Source organism: Mangifera indica, chromosome 6 (assembly GCF_011075055.1).
Source record: "Mangifera indica cultivar Alphonso chromosome 6, CATAS_Mindica_2.1, whole genome shotgun sequence".
In the NCBI taxonomy this organism is placed as follows: Eukaryota; Viridiplantae; Streptophyta; class Magnoliopsida; order Sapindales; family Anacardiaceae; genus Mangifera; species Mangifera indica.
The window spans coordinates 13,568,388-13,583,578 of NC_058142.1; the positions used below are offsets into that span (position 1 = coordinate 13,568,388).

The 15,191-nt window shown below is 33.2% G+C and overlaps 1 long non-coding RNA gene and 1 other non-coding gene across 2 annotated transcripts; both read left to right on the forward strand.

The window, feature by feature from the left end:
• Positions 1 to 5,239: 5,239 nt before the first annotated feature.
• Positions 5,240 to 5,321, forward strand: TRNAS-UGA. The gene has a single exon. It is a non-coding gene; the product is annotated as a tRNA-Ser (tRNA).
• Positions 5,322 to 10,495: 5,174 nt separating this feature from the next.
• On the forward strand, positions 10,496 to 12,455 carry LOC123219523. Its single transcript, XR_006502886.1, has 2 exons — positions 10,496 to 11,875; positions 11,993 to 12,455. It is a non-coding gene; the product is annotated as an uncharacterized LOC123219523 (long non-coding RNA).
• Positions 12,456 to 15,191: the final 2,736 nt, after the last annotated feature.

The following is a 15,191-nucleotide window of genomic DNA, read 5'->3' on the forward strand; positions in this document are numbered from 1 at the left end:
ACTGCTGCAAAGATTTGGTTGAAATTAGAGTCACTGTATATGACTAAGTCTCTAACTAATAAAATCTACCTGAAGGAACAATTGTTTGGTTTTAGAATGGATTCTAATAAATCTCTTGATGATAATCTGGATGAATTTAATAAAATTGTCATTAGTTTGGCTAATATAGAAGAGAAGATATCTGATGAAACCAAGCAATAATCATCTTGAACTCTTTACCTGATTCTTTTAAAGATGTTAAAGCTGCAATAAAATATGGTAGGGAGTCTTTGTCTTTAGATGATGTATTGGGTGCCTTAAAATCAAAAGATTTAGAAATTAAATTTGAAAGGAGGGCAATCAATGAAGGGCTTCAGGTTAGAGGTAGGACTGAAAAGAGAAATAATTTGAAAAATAGGAAAACCTCTAGATCCAAATCTAAAAGTAAGAAAACTTGTTGGCAGTGTCATAAAGAGGGTCATTTTAAGAAGAATTGACCAGAGAAAAAGAAATTGTATAATAATAATAACAATTATGAAAACCATGACACAGTAAATTTCCTATAAGGGTATGAGAGTGCTGAGGTTCTTATATTAACAGAGAGAATGTTTAGTGAGGAATGGGTTAAGAATTCAGGCTGCACTTTTCACATGACACTTAGGAAAGATTGGCTAACTGACATTAAATACTTGAATGGAGGTCAAGTATTAATGGGAAATGATGAGTCATGTGATGTTATTGCTGTTGGTAGTGTCAAATTTAAAATGCATGATGGTTCTATTAAAATTCTTGAAAATGTGAGGTTGGTGCCTAATCTAAGAAGGAATTTAATCTTTTTAGGTACTTTAGATTCAAATGGATATGCTTTTAAATCTGAAAATGGTGTTCTTAAGGTAATGAGAGGGTCCTTAGTGGTTATGAAAGGGAAATTGAATCAGGGGCTGTATATTTTGGAAGGTTCTATTGTGTCAGATTCTATGAATTTAAATCCTAAATCTGATAAAACTGTTTTGTGGCATAAAAGACTTGGACATATAAGTGTTGCTGGATTGCATGAACTTTGTAAACAGAAATTGATTAATCTTGATAAGATTGGTAATTTGGATTTCTATGAAAATTGTGTTTTGGGTAAGTCACATAAACTTAAATTTGCCTCTGCTACTCAAAGAACTAAGGATATTTTAGAGTATATACACTCTAATTTGTGGGGATCTCCACAGATCCCTAATTCTTTGTCTAATTCTCATTACTTTATAACCTTTATTGATGATTACTCTAGAAGGGTGTGGGTGTATTTTCTAAAACATAAGGATCAAGCCTTTGATTGTTTTAAAGAATGGAAAACACTTGTTGAGAATCAAACTAACAAAAAAATAAAGGTTTTAAGAACAGATAATGGATTGGAATTTTGTAATAAACATTTTTCAGTTTTTTGTAAGAAAGCAGGAATACTTAGGCATAAAACATGTATTGAAACACCTCAACAAAATGGGTTAGCTGAAAGAATGAATAGAACCATTATGAATAAAGTTAGGTGTATAATGGCAGATTCAGGTTTAAGCAAAAGATTTTGGGTAGAGGTAGTTGCCACTGCATGTTATTTGATTAATAGATCACCTTCATCTGCATTGAATTTTAAAACACCTATGGAACTTTGGAATAAAAAACCACCATCATTAAGTCATTTGAAACCCTTTGGATGTCTTGCATATGTTCATGTAAATCAGGGAAAATTAAATCCTAGGGCTTTAAAAGCTGTTTTTTTGGGTTATCCTACAGGTACAAAAGACTATAAATTGTGGTTGATTGATGATAAAAAATATCTGATAAGTAGAGATGTAGTCTTTAATGAATCAAAATTTTATAAAGACTTGTTTGTTAGTACTCAGTCAGGACAGGTTCAAATTGAGGTGGAGACACCACAGTCTAGTTTACATAGGCAGTCTCAAGAGTCTAGTGGTGGACCTGAATTGGGTTTGGATGAAATTCGTGCTTCAAAGTACGAAATCCTAGACTTGAATCAGCAACCACCACCACTACCGAGTCAAGAAGAAAGTTCTTAATCTGAAAGTAGTCCTAATTTGTCCAATTATCAACTTGCTAGAGATAGGATTAGAAGGGAAATTAGACTACCTTCTAGGTATGCACATGCAGATCTCATTTCATATGCATTACAGATAGGTGATGTGATAGAAATAGCTTCTCTACAGAAAAATCACACATGGTCACTTGTAGATAGACCCAAAGGTAAAAAGGTAATTGGATGTAAGTGGGTTTTCAAAAGAAAACCTGGTATTGAACAAGCAAGATTTAAAGCAAGAGTGGTTGCTAAAGGCTTCTCACAAAGAGAAGGTATTGATTATAATGAGGTATTCTCTCATGTGGTAAAGCATACATCTATTAGACTAATGTTATCTACTGTTATTTTGTTTGATTTAGAATTAGAACAAATGGATGTTACTACTGCCTTTTTGCATGGAAAATTAGAAGAACAAATATACATGGAACAACCTGAAGGGTTTGTGAAACCTGCTAATGAAAATCTTTGTATGGTCTTAAACAGTCACCTAGACAATGGTATAAAAGATTTGATGATTTTGTTCTTTCAATTGGATTTTCTAGATGCAGTTATGATCATTGTGTTTATTTTAAGAAAATTGAAAATGACAGTTTTGTATATTTGCTGATTTATGTGGATGACATGCTTATAGCTTCTAAAGATATGAATGCTTTACTTGATTTGAAATGTATGCTGAATTCTGAATTTGAAATGAAGGACTTGGGTCCTGCAAAGAGAATACTAGGTATGGATATAAGTAGGAATAGATTGAAAAGATGTTTGACTTTATCTCAATTTGCTTATATTAGAAAAGTACTTGAACTATATCATATGATCAATGCAAAGTGTGTGAATGTTCCTATGGGTGATCATTTTAAATTAAAATCTGCTGGATTTTTGTCTTTTGATGAATCTGATTTCATGAAGAATATACCATATTCTAATGTGGTAGGAAGTCTAATGTATGCAATGATAGGTACTAGACCTGATATAGCATATGCAATTAGTCTTGTTAGCAGATTTATGAGTTATTAAGGTTTTTGAAGGGTACATCTGATTATGGCTTATGTTATACTGCTGATGCTACTAACCTATTTTCTGTGAAAGGATTTTGTGATTCAGATTTTGCAGCTGATCTTGATAAAAGGAGATCCCTCACTGGTTATGTTTTCACCTTTGGTGGAAATGTTGTAAGTTGGAAGTGTAATTTGCAACACATTGTGACACTTTCAACAACTGAGGCTGAATATATAGCATTAACTGAAGCAGTTAAAGAAGCACTATGGCTGAAGGGAATTATTTCTGAATTGGGGCTGAATATTGATGTTTCAGAAGTCTTCAATGATTCACAGAGTGCTATTCATTTGTCCAAAAATTCTGTATTTCATGAGAGGACTAAACACATTGATGTAAGGCTGCATTTCATCAGAGATGTGTTAGCTGCTGGTAAAGTTAATGTGAAGAAAATATCAACAGATGTCAATCCAGCTGACATCTTAACAAAGCCTGTGCCATTGAGTAAGTTTAAGGATGCCTTGAATTTGCTCAAAATTTGTTCAATGTAAATGTGTTGTGGTCTGTAGAGGAGTCTTAGATATATTAGTTTTTGTCAAGGTGGAGTTTTGTTAAGTCTGTGACATAAACTAATGGCAATCTTGTAAATAAGGAGCAAAGTTTGAGCAAAGTTTGGGCTATAGTTATTATCCAGGGGTAGTTTTGTCTTTGCTGGGTTAATGCTTTAACTAATGGTTTATAACCATTAGTTGGTTTTTAGAGAAAAGTAAAGAGAAGAGAAAAAGGCTTTACGTGGCTGTTTATTTGAACAGGAAAAAGGCAGCCCTTTGTGTGAAATATTTTTTCTCTTCTGGATTCTTTCATTCTTCTCTGCTAGGGTTTACAAGAAATACATCAGTCCACTATTTTTGCTTAGATCTAGTTGTTTAAACACTTGAGTCAGTGTACAAGGTCGCTGTGGTGCTCGGGTTTAGGAAGGATTCGAGTCGAAAGGTTAGATTCGTTTCCGTTTGTGTCTGTAATGCTAGATCGGCTTCTGAATCTGTAAGTTGTACTATTTTTCTTACAAATTAGTGGATTTGCTAGAGGATTCCTCTGCCTTGGATGTAGGGTTCTAATCTTTTGAACCCAGACCAAGTAAATATTGGTGTGTTGACTTGTGTATGGTTTATTATATGATTCTTGTGCAAATTCTTGACTGAAAATCGATTCGAAACTCTGATTAATATTCAAACTCGGTAAAATAAAACATTAACACTATGTTCTATGTTCTATCCACACGTTGTGTTGGGATTCTGGTTTATGTTCTGTACTACCAGCTCTCCCTTATGCAGATCCTCTGGTCACAGTCTCAATTTTGCTGGAAATTCTGTAGAGGATCATGCAGAATTATTAAAGGATAAACTACTACTTTCTACTTTCAAGTCTCTCCTGTGTAGATTAATCTCTAGGAAGATCTAGAAGGCTACCGAGTTTCCTCCCAACAATGCTACAGATGATTCCTCTTGGAAAAATAATTTGCATGCCTCTTCTGCTAGCTTCCCCTGCGATTTCCCTATTTATGTAGATTTTGCCTCTGCTTTGTGCTATAACTTTTTGCAGTCTACTGTCTTTTACCATGTCAATCATTTTTTTGGAATCATGGTGCATAACTTTTTTAGGCAATATATAAAAGTTAGGCTCCACAAATTTTTGATTGTTTCGATCAATTGCATAATAGCTTTTCCTTGCTTGTATAGTTTAGGGTATAAAGACACCTCTTGTCGTAATCTATATTGCTTTTCCCCTCCCACTCTCTTGAGGCCTATCAATGGTCTCACTTTGATAGTAACTCAAGAGAGGTGAGTGTTGGTTCTAGGTGTGTCTTGGCCTTGCTGGCCTTGTATGTCCAATTTTCTTAGACGAGCTTAGGTTGTTTTTAAGCCTTTTGACTGTATTTTGTTTATATATTATTTTGTTTAGTCAAAACAAAAACTTTATAATTTAAAACTCAAATAAAGATATTAATTAATAGACACAGGAACATATTAATTTATTATGATCAAAATAAGAGTACAATGAGTTCTTAAGTTAATAATATGTATTAGAAATCGTAGAGGCTTTAAAACTCAATATCTCTGGGAGGATAAATAAAATGTCAGGGGTATTTATAATTTATATATAAAATGTTGTGAAGAAGGATCAATGGTCGATATGTCCGAGTGGTTAAGGAGACAGACTTGAAATCTGTTGGGTTTCGCCCGCGCAGGTTCGAACCCTGCTGTCGACGACGCGGTTGATTTTTTGCCTCTTTTACAAATATTCTTGTGGCGAGGGTTAGGAAGTGGGAGCAATGATTGAATTGTGTTGGGTTCAGGATATTCATTTGCTTTTACATGTATCTACATACAATACGAAACAGCCTTTACATCTGTCTCCAGCCTTGTGGTTTCACCCTAAATAATAACTCTTTATTTGAAGCAGACAATCCGTAGTGGAAGCAACTTTGGCAGTCTTATACAAAAGTGGGGATCCATAGAGGGCACTTTTATTTAATCTTTCTGATAATTCATCAGTTGAGTGCCTCGGAAGTTTCTGATGAAGATGAGATTAATGCCTTTTCTCCAAAAGCATGCATGCATTTAGACCATTAGAATCCAATATAAGTAATTTAGTTCAGCATTATAACTTTAACTAGGATCTAACATTCTCAACAGTACAAGTTCATGTATTAAGATTGAAGTCACTCTGCAAGATGAGTGAGCTTTTGAAGATTAGACAGTTAGTGTTTGCCTTTCACCCTTGTGTAGTGAAGGTATAACAATATATGATAAATACACATCTAAACTTTCGTCTTGTGTAATGAAGGTATAACGATACTTATCCTATTAATTATCGGTTCATACTATAGAATATATTATAGTTGTCAATATGATATTAAAGATTGATTTGATTTTACTAAAGGGTTCAATAATAAATTTGTGATAGCTTAAAAGATGAGTCTTTACATGTACTCTAAAGTGTTTGATATGTATATATAATGGTTAGAGAATAAAATATAATGTGGTTTGATTTTCTATTAAGAGAAAAAAATTAAGCAATTATATACTACGGAGAAGATTAAGAGTGGTAAACTGATTTTTTTTGGGTTGGAAAAAAATATTAGTTTATATATATATATATATATATATATATATATATATATATATATATATATCTAACTCTCAAAATTTTGCACTATTTTATTATTTTTTATTGATGAATTTATATTTTATTTATATTTCATTTTATTTTTTTAAATTTTATTTTTAGATTTTTCATTGAAGATAAATATATGGTAATTTGGTTTGATTTCTTTGTAAATAAGACAAGAGTCATGTTTAATTTAGAAGAGTGGTGGAAGCATAATTCTCTTCCAAAATGGGATACGAACGTGAAATTAATGTATGGGCTTCAGCAGGCTGAATAATAGAAGTCCTGTGATACAATTCAATTGCCAAGATGACACAATCTAAGCCATTCAGTGCTTACAAAAAAGAAAAAAAATCTGTTTAATTTGCACCATTGAATCTTTGAATGGAAGAGAGGAGAGTTGGAGGAAGAACTGAAGATGCTCTTCTTTAGAAACACTGTAGTCTTATTGCTTTGTTTGTTTTCAAAACGTTGTCGTGGAACTTAAACTTACCGCTTCTTTACATTAATTATACGGAAAACAAAACTCTCTATTACTTGCCTTCTTACTTCAACGCTGACATAATTCTCAATTCTTGATCAATTAAACCATTGCAGGTAAGTTATTCAAGAATTTCCAGGCAAAATAATCGGAAAATTAACTTAAAACAAAGCAAATTCAAATCCAATTGTATATTATAGCATTACACGGACAAACTCAGTCGTGCATCTACATTGAAAGCAAATATTGTTCATGGGTACGCTAGTTCCAGTCCACAAAAATATTGCTTGAAGCAGACCAGTCACACTCTTGTCAATCTGCAAAGCCTTAGCTAGCTAGAGTATCATTTGAGATGCAGGGATTTGATTCGACAACTGCATTGGCGACCGTGAGTACAGCAGGAGGCCTTTGCCTACTCAATTAAGAGATTGAAACTGCACTAACATTCCCAACATTTCTTTTGAAGTGATGCAAGTCCTACTGGAAACACGAAGGCATCACTCGTTTCAAGAACCTTTGTGATGAGCCTCTATATTATCAGGGTTTGGAGTGACTAAACTAACAAAGAAAGTGTCGACCAAGACAGTTAGAATCTCAGTGGCTCGAGGGTGCAAGAGAGGGGGGATTAGGGCTGGACTCGAGCCGAGCCAGCTCGAGCTCGGCTCGGCTCGGTTCGAGCCCGAAACTCGAGCTAACTCGGTAGATTTTTTTTTAAAATTTTTTATACAAAACGACGTCGTTTTGATCCATATATATGTACAAAACGATGTCGTTTTGATATGAAAAACGAGCCGAGCTGAACTCGAGCCGAGCCGAGTTCAGCTCGAATCGAGCTCGAGCCGGCCATAAATAAACCGAGCCGAGCCTGAGCTGGCTGAGAGCCGAGCTCGGCTCGGCTCGAATCCAGCCCTAGGGGGGATGAAACCCCATGGTGCATAGTCAATACGAGTAGTTGAAAGGGGATACTGAATTTTTTTTAAATTTTAATTATTTTCCAGTAATTTGATTATTTTTATTAAATTAGACAAATTTCTGAAGGTTCGTAAGGAAAAATAAGTTCAAAAATAAAATTAAAAAAAGTATTTCATATTTATTAAAATGTCTTGTATAGACAATAATTTACATAATTATGTTTTTTTCCTGCATCATGAAATTAAGAGTTTTTTTATTTTAATTGTTTTATTGAAATCAAATGAATAATTGTTACTTCTTTAAAAAAATATGTTCTAATCTCTATAGGTGTGGGTATCTTGATTGATTTTATTTTTTACAAATTTTTAAACCAAATTTATTCATTATAATTTGAAAATAAGTTAAACCGATCAATTCTCTAGTTGAACTGGTCGAACTATAAACTAATGAGATAACTAGTTCGATTACCAGTCCGGTTTTAAAAACATTGGTAATGAGCTTATATATTATTAGGGTTTGGAGTGACAAAACTAACAAAGAAAGTGTTGACCAAGTCAGTTAGAATCTCCGTGGCTCGAGGGTGCAAGAGAGGAGGGATGAAACCCCATGGTGCATAGTCAATACGAGTCATTGAAAAGAGATACTGAATTTTTTGTCCTAAAATGGGTCCAACTATACATTTGTACCACACTTTTTATAGCATAAACATTTTTACCGTTTTATATGTTGAAATATCTAAACTGCCCTTATCTTTAACTTTATAAAGAGTCATATTATGATTTCAAATGAAATATAATTTACTATTGTTTAATGTTGTGATTTTATGTTGTTATATTATTTAATGTTATTATAATGCAGTTAAAGTATTGATCGTTAAAACTGAGAATGAGTTGACGAAGATCTAAGTCTGGATAAATAAAAAAAACACACGAAGAATGGGTTGGTGTTTATGTTCCCGCCAACCCGTTCTTTGTGTGTTTTTTATCTACACCTAAATTTTCATCAATTCATTCCCTGTTTTAACTATCAATACTCAAATTGCATTATAATAAAATTAAACAATATAATAATATGAAATTACAATATTAAATAATATAACAACATAAAATCAAGACATTAAATAATAGTAAATTATATTTCATATGAAATCATAAATATGAATTTTTATAAGACCGAATATAAGGGTAGTTTAGATATTTTAGCACATGAAATGGTATGATTTTGAATAGAGAAATGTTATGTATACAATTTTTATGTATAATTTTGTGTATAAATAATAATATGTCATTATATGATTAGACAATTAATAATTAAAGATAAAATAAGATAAAATAACACTCAATCATATGATGATATATTATTATTTGTATACAAAATTATATACATAATATTATTGTATCTAAAAATTATGTTAAAACTCTTGAACTTTTTATTCCACCTCTTAGATTTTATTATTTCTTATTGAGTTTTATGTTTTACCGATTTTTAAACATGCCAAGAGACTTGTTCCCACTCAAGGTATAGTAAAATCTTAAAATCTCATATTCCAACTTTTAAAAATCTAAATATTTACCTATGAGATAATTTTTGTTAAAAATTTTAGTTAGAGTTAGAGGTAAAACTGTCATGTTTCACCCAAGGTATAGCAACATTTAAAATCCCACCTTCTAACTTTCAAAAAGACAAACATTCATCTATAAGATAATTTTTGTTAAAAATCTCAGTTAAAGTTAGGGATAAAATTGTTATTTACTAAAACAATTAAAGTTTTATCATATTTTCTTTTTCAGATTTAGAAATCTCGTAATTTCTTCTCACCCAAAGTTTAAAAAGTGACAATTTGCCCCTTTGCCTTCTTCCTAGTCTCTCTCCCTTCCCTTTTTAGCCACAGACTGATGATTTTCGTTTGGAAATTTAGACAATTTTCCTCTAAAAATCCAAATGATTTTCTCTTAGAAATCCATACGATTTTCTTCTGAATGTGTCATTATCTAGACAAGAGATATCTTTGTCTAGATGACAATGTGTCCAGACAATTTATTTCGATGTCATCATCCAGACAAAAATCATTTGGATGATGATGTCCAGTCGAATCATCTGAATGAGTCATTCAGACAAAGAGATCTTTTCATCTAGACAATGATGTGTTTAGACAAAAATTGTCTGGATTTTCAAATGAAAGTCATCTAGATTTTCAAACAAAAATCATTTGGATTTTTGGATGAAAATCATCAGTCCGTGGTCAGAGAGGAAAGGATGAGATAAGGCGAGAGAAAGGATAGTCGACGGCTAGAGACAACTAATTGTTGCCAGAGAGAAGGGGAAAATGCTTAGGAGAAATTATTACTTTTCAAACTTTGGATGAAAAGAAATTATAAGATTTTTAAATCTGAGGAAAAAAATATGACAAAACTTTAATTTTTAAATTTTTTTAATAAATAATAATTTTATTTTTAACCTTATTAAAATTTTTAATAAAAACTATTTTATACGTGAGTATTTAAATTTTTAAAAACTGAAGAATAAAACATTAAAATTTCATTGTATTGGGTGGGAATAAGTCTCTTGGCGTTTCAAACATTAAACCTCTTTAATTTAATTTCTGACCTCGCCGTTAAACATTAGGGTCCACCTCTCGAATCAAGTTGGGTCAATGTGTTACCTGTTGCTGTCGTTAAGAATGAAGTTAAATAGCTCTGAAGGGTGGTACTTTGTTTCAACAATGTAAGAGGAAGTACAAGTATTTTTAGCATCAAGCTAACGGTGGGTTAACGGTCTAATTAGTAACATCTAACGGCTTAGATTTGGGGCAAGTGTGTCTTTATTTGTAAAAGATCAATGGTGTTGGTTATGTTTTCACCTAGACTGCTACATCACAAAGAAATTGAGAGGTTTCTTTTAATCTAGAGTAGAGATTAAAAGAGGCAAAGTGAAGCTTACACGGGAAGAGGTATGCCTGCTGAAAGAGAAAGTTTGGTCAGGGATTATGAGGACTAAGGAGTGGAATAATGCTAGAATGACTAGACTCATTTGGAACCTTCCACAAATAGGTGAGATGTCGATTTGGGCTAGCTAGATGGAGACTCACCATCTAAGGAGGAAACGTTTTGGGTGATTGATATCCCACATGATTGCACATGGACTTGGAGATGTTTGTTAAAGTTGAGGGAGAAGGTGAGGCGTAACTTTCAAAAATATTATAGGTGATGGTTAGAATACGCTCCGTTGATTTGAGAATTGGCATATATGCTATATGTCCCTATTGTTGAGAAATTAGATCGGAGAGTAGTGTATGATTTGGGGATCGATAAATATGCTAAAGTGAGACTGTGGATGGGGGAGAATGGAGATGGCCTCCAGCAAACGCGAGGGTGTTAATGATGATTAGGCGCTCAGAAGGAAGGAAACCATCTATGGAAAGGGACAATGTCATTTTGATGTCCACCTCATTCAGGAACTTTAGCATTCACTTGGCTTAGAGGGAAAAGTAATAAGGTACGGGATGGTATGCCAAAAGCATATCCCCTGTTATACTTTGATCATTTGGATGGCAATTAAAGGTAAACTCTTAGCTAGAGACAAACTTTTAAGGTACGGGGTAGTATCTAATGCAACTTATTGCTCGTTTAATAAAGAAGTTGAAACCATTGACCACTCGTTCTTTGATTGTGAGTTTAGTAAGGATATTCAGAGGAAAATCTTGATTTGTTGGATCAAAAGTATAGGAAGGGGAAACAATTTGAAGAATATTTTAGGAAGGATGAGTTTGGGAGCCATAGTGTATTGGTTATGGAGAGAAAGAAACAATAGAGTGCTCTCAAAAGTTACGAATGAAAAGGAGAGGATTTTGTTGTTAACTGAAAGAGCGGCTAATGATAAGGCCACGGAGCTTACTAATATGGTTAATACCCATGAAAATACACACTTAGATATCATTGGGGACTTCCCTATTGCATTTTTAAGGACCAACGGCGGGAGAGGCGAAGGCTGTGGAAGAAGGGGGAGGTGTTTTTTTTTTTTTTTTATATATTCTAACAGTGTGTTTTAACAGGTGTGGATCAATTTCTTGGGTCAAGCTTGTAAAAATCTAGATGGCAGAGGCGAGAAGTGGTTTCCTCGGAGGAGATAGGGGACATGCAAAGCCTCCTTGCGGTTCTTTCCTTTTTTCCTCTAAGCTATGAGAGTTTTTTCCAGCAAAATGTGCGAGCACATCTCACCGTTTTGCAATTTGGCTCTCGGCTGTCAGCTATTCTAAACCGGTATGTGCTCTTCTACAGGGCTGAATCTTAACAAAATTTAATATTAAAGCTTGCTTGGCCTTATCTCCATTGGAAAGTTCAAGCTGAGATGTCACCTTGGAATATGTCATGTTTCAGTGCTGATTCAACCAAGAGTAGCATGCTCTTAAGTAGGTCCCTTGATGGATGGAGAGGTGAGAGTTGTGTTGGCTGAAGTGTCTAGCGGTGGGGCGTAGTTGTCATGCAGCTCTTGGTTTTTGGAACCTCAAATAGCTTTAATTTGTAGTGTAAATGCCATTTTTGGGATATTGTTTTGTTGTAGTGGTTAGGCTTATAAAATTGTCGGATTATCTTGTACTCTATCTCACTTTGCTAGAGATAGAATTACAAGGTATGCTTTATTTTGATTGTCGGGTATAATAACGTGGGTAGCTTGTCTATTCGGGGCATTGTCCTAAGAGAGTGGTCTGGTATATAGGCTGGAGTGTGTAGCTTGTTTTCTCTTCTTTCAGTACATACATTTACTTTTAGAGTATAAATTGAAATGTAATTTTTGTTACGTAGCTTTTTGTCATTTCTAATAAAACATAAGAGGTTATATAAGTGCCTCTCTCACCTTTTTTGATAAAAGTTCTAGGGTTTTTCAATTTTGCTTTTCTTTTATCCTTTTTCTGTCATTCAAGACAATTTTCTTTCTGTTTCCTTCTTATTTTTGCATCATCACATGGTATTAAAGCTGTATTGACTGGCATTATATAGAAATTTTTTCTTCGCCACAAAATTTTGAAGAAAACTCCGAAGAAGCTGACATTCTCAAGACCTGTGGTGAAATCATCGACAAGAAGTCTAGTGTGAATTTTCTGATCACAACTCTTCAGACTATAAGTCCAAAGTTGACTAACGACAACTATGGCTATTAGAGAGCGCATGTGCTTTTGTTTTGTGGGAGTTCACGGCCTTGAGGAGCAGTTGACAAGGTTAAATCTTTACTCTTCTCATTTTATATAGGTAAGAATGATGATAGTAGTGATGTGCTTAAGAAACCGAATCCTCCATTTTTAATATGAAAAAGGTATTAGCATCAATTTCTAGAGGGATGTTTAATCACATAGCGAAATGTGTTACTGATAATGATGTTTGGAATACACTTCAAGCTCAAATCTAAAATTAGAATAACTAAGTTGAGGAACACTTCACAAACATTAAAGAAAGGTTCTTTAGGAATAAATGAATAGTTAGAAGGATGAAAAGAGTTTTTTAACACCTTCATAGCTAGTGGTCAAATAATTACTAGGGAAGAAGATATCAATTTTTATTATAGATGGGTTAAGTTCTGAATTTGATTCGTGGTAGTTCATATTATGTCTAAGACTGATTCATCCAATGAGCAAATTAGTTTGACAGACACTAAATTTTTACTTCAAAATTAAGTATGAGCAGAGATTGAGTAGAGCTTCTAGTCTAATGTTTGACTTAACAGGGTGGTTCTGTAATTGTGGCTAATAAAGTGAATAATTGGGATGTTGAACAATGGGAGGATAGTGTCAATGCTAGTTCAGCTAATATGGGCCTAGTGAATATTAAAACAAAGTCTAGAGAAACTCAGTACATTGGAGGTATTAATCAACAAGAGTTAGTCGAGATAGGATATTTTTTGTCAAACCTAGCGTTGTTTCTAAATCTGTGGAAAATTAGAGTATGTAGTTCTACATTGTTATCACAGATTTGATATTACCTGGAATGACAGTCCACAAAATTAGATGTTTCAAGATCTTAATCATTCTAGTTACAGTAGGCAGGATTCATATTCTACTGATTTCAATAGGTCACAGCCTGCCTTTAGTCAAACCAACGGATCCAGACAACCACATATACCACAAATATCCCTACACACACACACACACACACACACCCCAATTATTCCTATGCATACAGCTATACCTCAAACACGTAAAGGAGTCAAAAATATTTTCCAATCAGCATGCTTACTCTTACCCAAACACAAAATAGTCATCCATCATTAACAATACCTAGCCAACATGTTTAACCTATTCCAAAAAACAATAGCCTTCTACCTTCTCACCGAGAAATTTTGCACAATGTCACTCTTTCACCTACAAGCAATCCTACCTTTAAAGCTAAGACAATCATAGCCAATCCAACTACTGTTGTTGATACTAATTGGTATATGGACTGTTGTGCCACTGATAATGTAACTGTTTGTGATCGTGCTAAAGGACTTTGATTTCTAATTATGGTCAATGCTTGATAGGTGCAAGTCAGTGGTCAAACAATATTAATTAAGAGTATCAGTAGTGATGTACAACATGCGAGTATTACTTAAGAGTGATCAACAGATGGTCAAAGATATTCAAGTAATGTTAACATCTATAAAATAATATTTTAATTATCACTAAATTATAAAATTAAAAACATTGAAATAAGAATAAGAATAGAAAATTTTAAATTCAAAATAAGATGAAAATAAGAATATTTATTGGATTCCTTATTATAAGAATTAGGAGTCCATAAAAAAAATTTTGAGGAATCATTTTCCTACGTTTTTATGGAATTGGTTATGCATGAGATTTTAGTTCTACACTCTATTCCAATAAGTAATAAAGAAATTAAAAATTTTGATTTCATTCCCTTGTCAATAATATACAAAGTAGATAGTGAAAACTTCGTGAATCAATGGTATGTTTCAATAATAAAAAATTATTCAATTTATACAACTATAATACAATCCAATAAGGATCCTAATCATACAAAAAATAATAAATGGATTGCAATCAAACAATCGAAACATACAAATACGCATAATTAAGAAAGGAAAATATACGTTTATTTAACACTATCCCATAATTGAAGCTGGAGTTCACAACGTTGTAATTATATATATAATGAATGGAGACATTTAGAGAAAACCCTTTGGTTAGAATACCCAAAATTGAGATGGAGAACTCCACAGGCAGCAAACTCATGAATGAATTGAAGATCAATATCGATATGTTGAGTGTGAGCATGGAAGACATGATTTGTGATTATATGGAGAGCGAAGTGATTATCATAAAGCATCAGTGGAGAAGAGTGTAGAGCAGTGTGAAACTTAAAAGTAGTTACCAAAATCATCAAACATCAACAACAACATTAACAAAGGCTGATGGTCATACTTTACATTGGATCGAGACCAAGAAAAACACAACTGTTGATGATAGAGTGATGAGTGGATACATTAGTAGTCTAGTGAAAAATTGAAATATACAAAGAGATGATGAACAAAGTCTTGATAAAAGGTGACACCGCAAAACTGGGTGCCCTTAAGGTATCAAAAAAT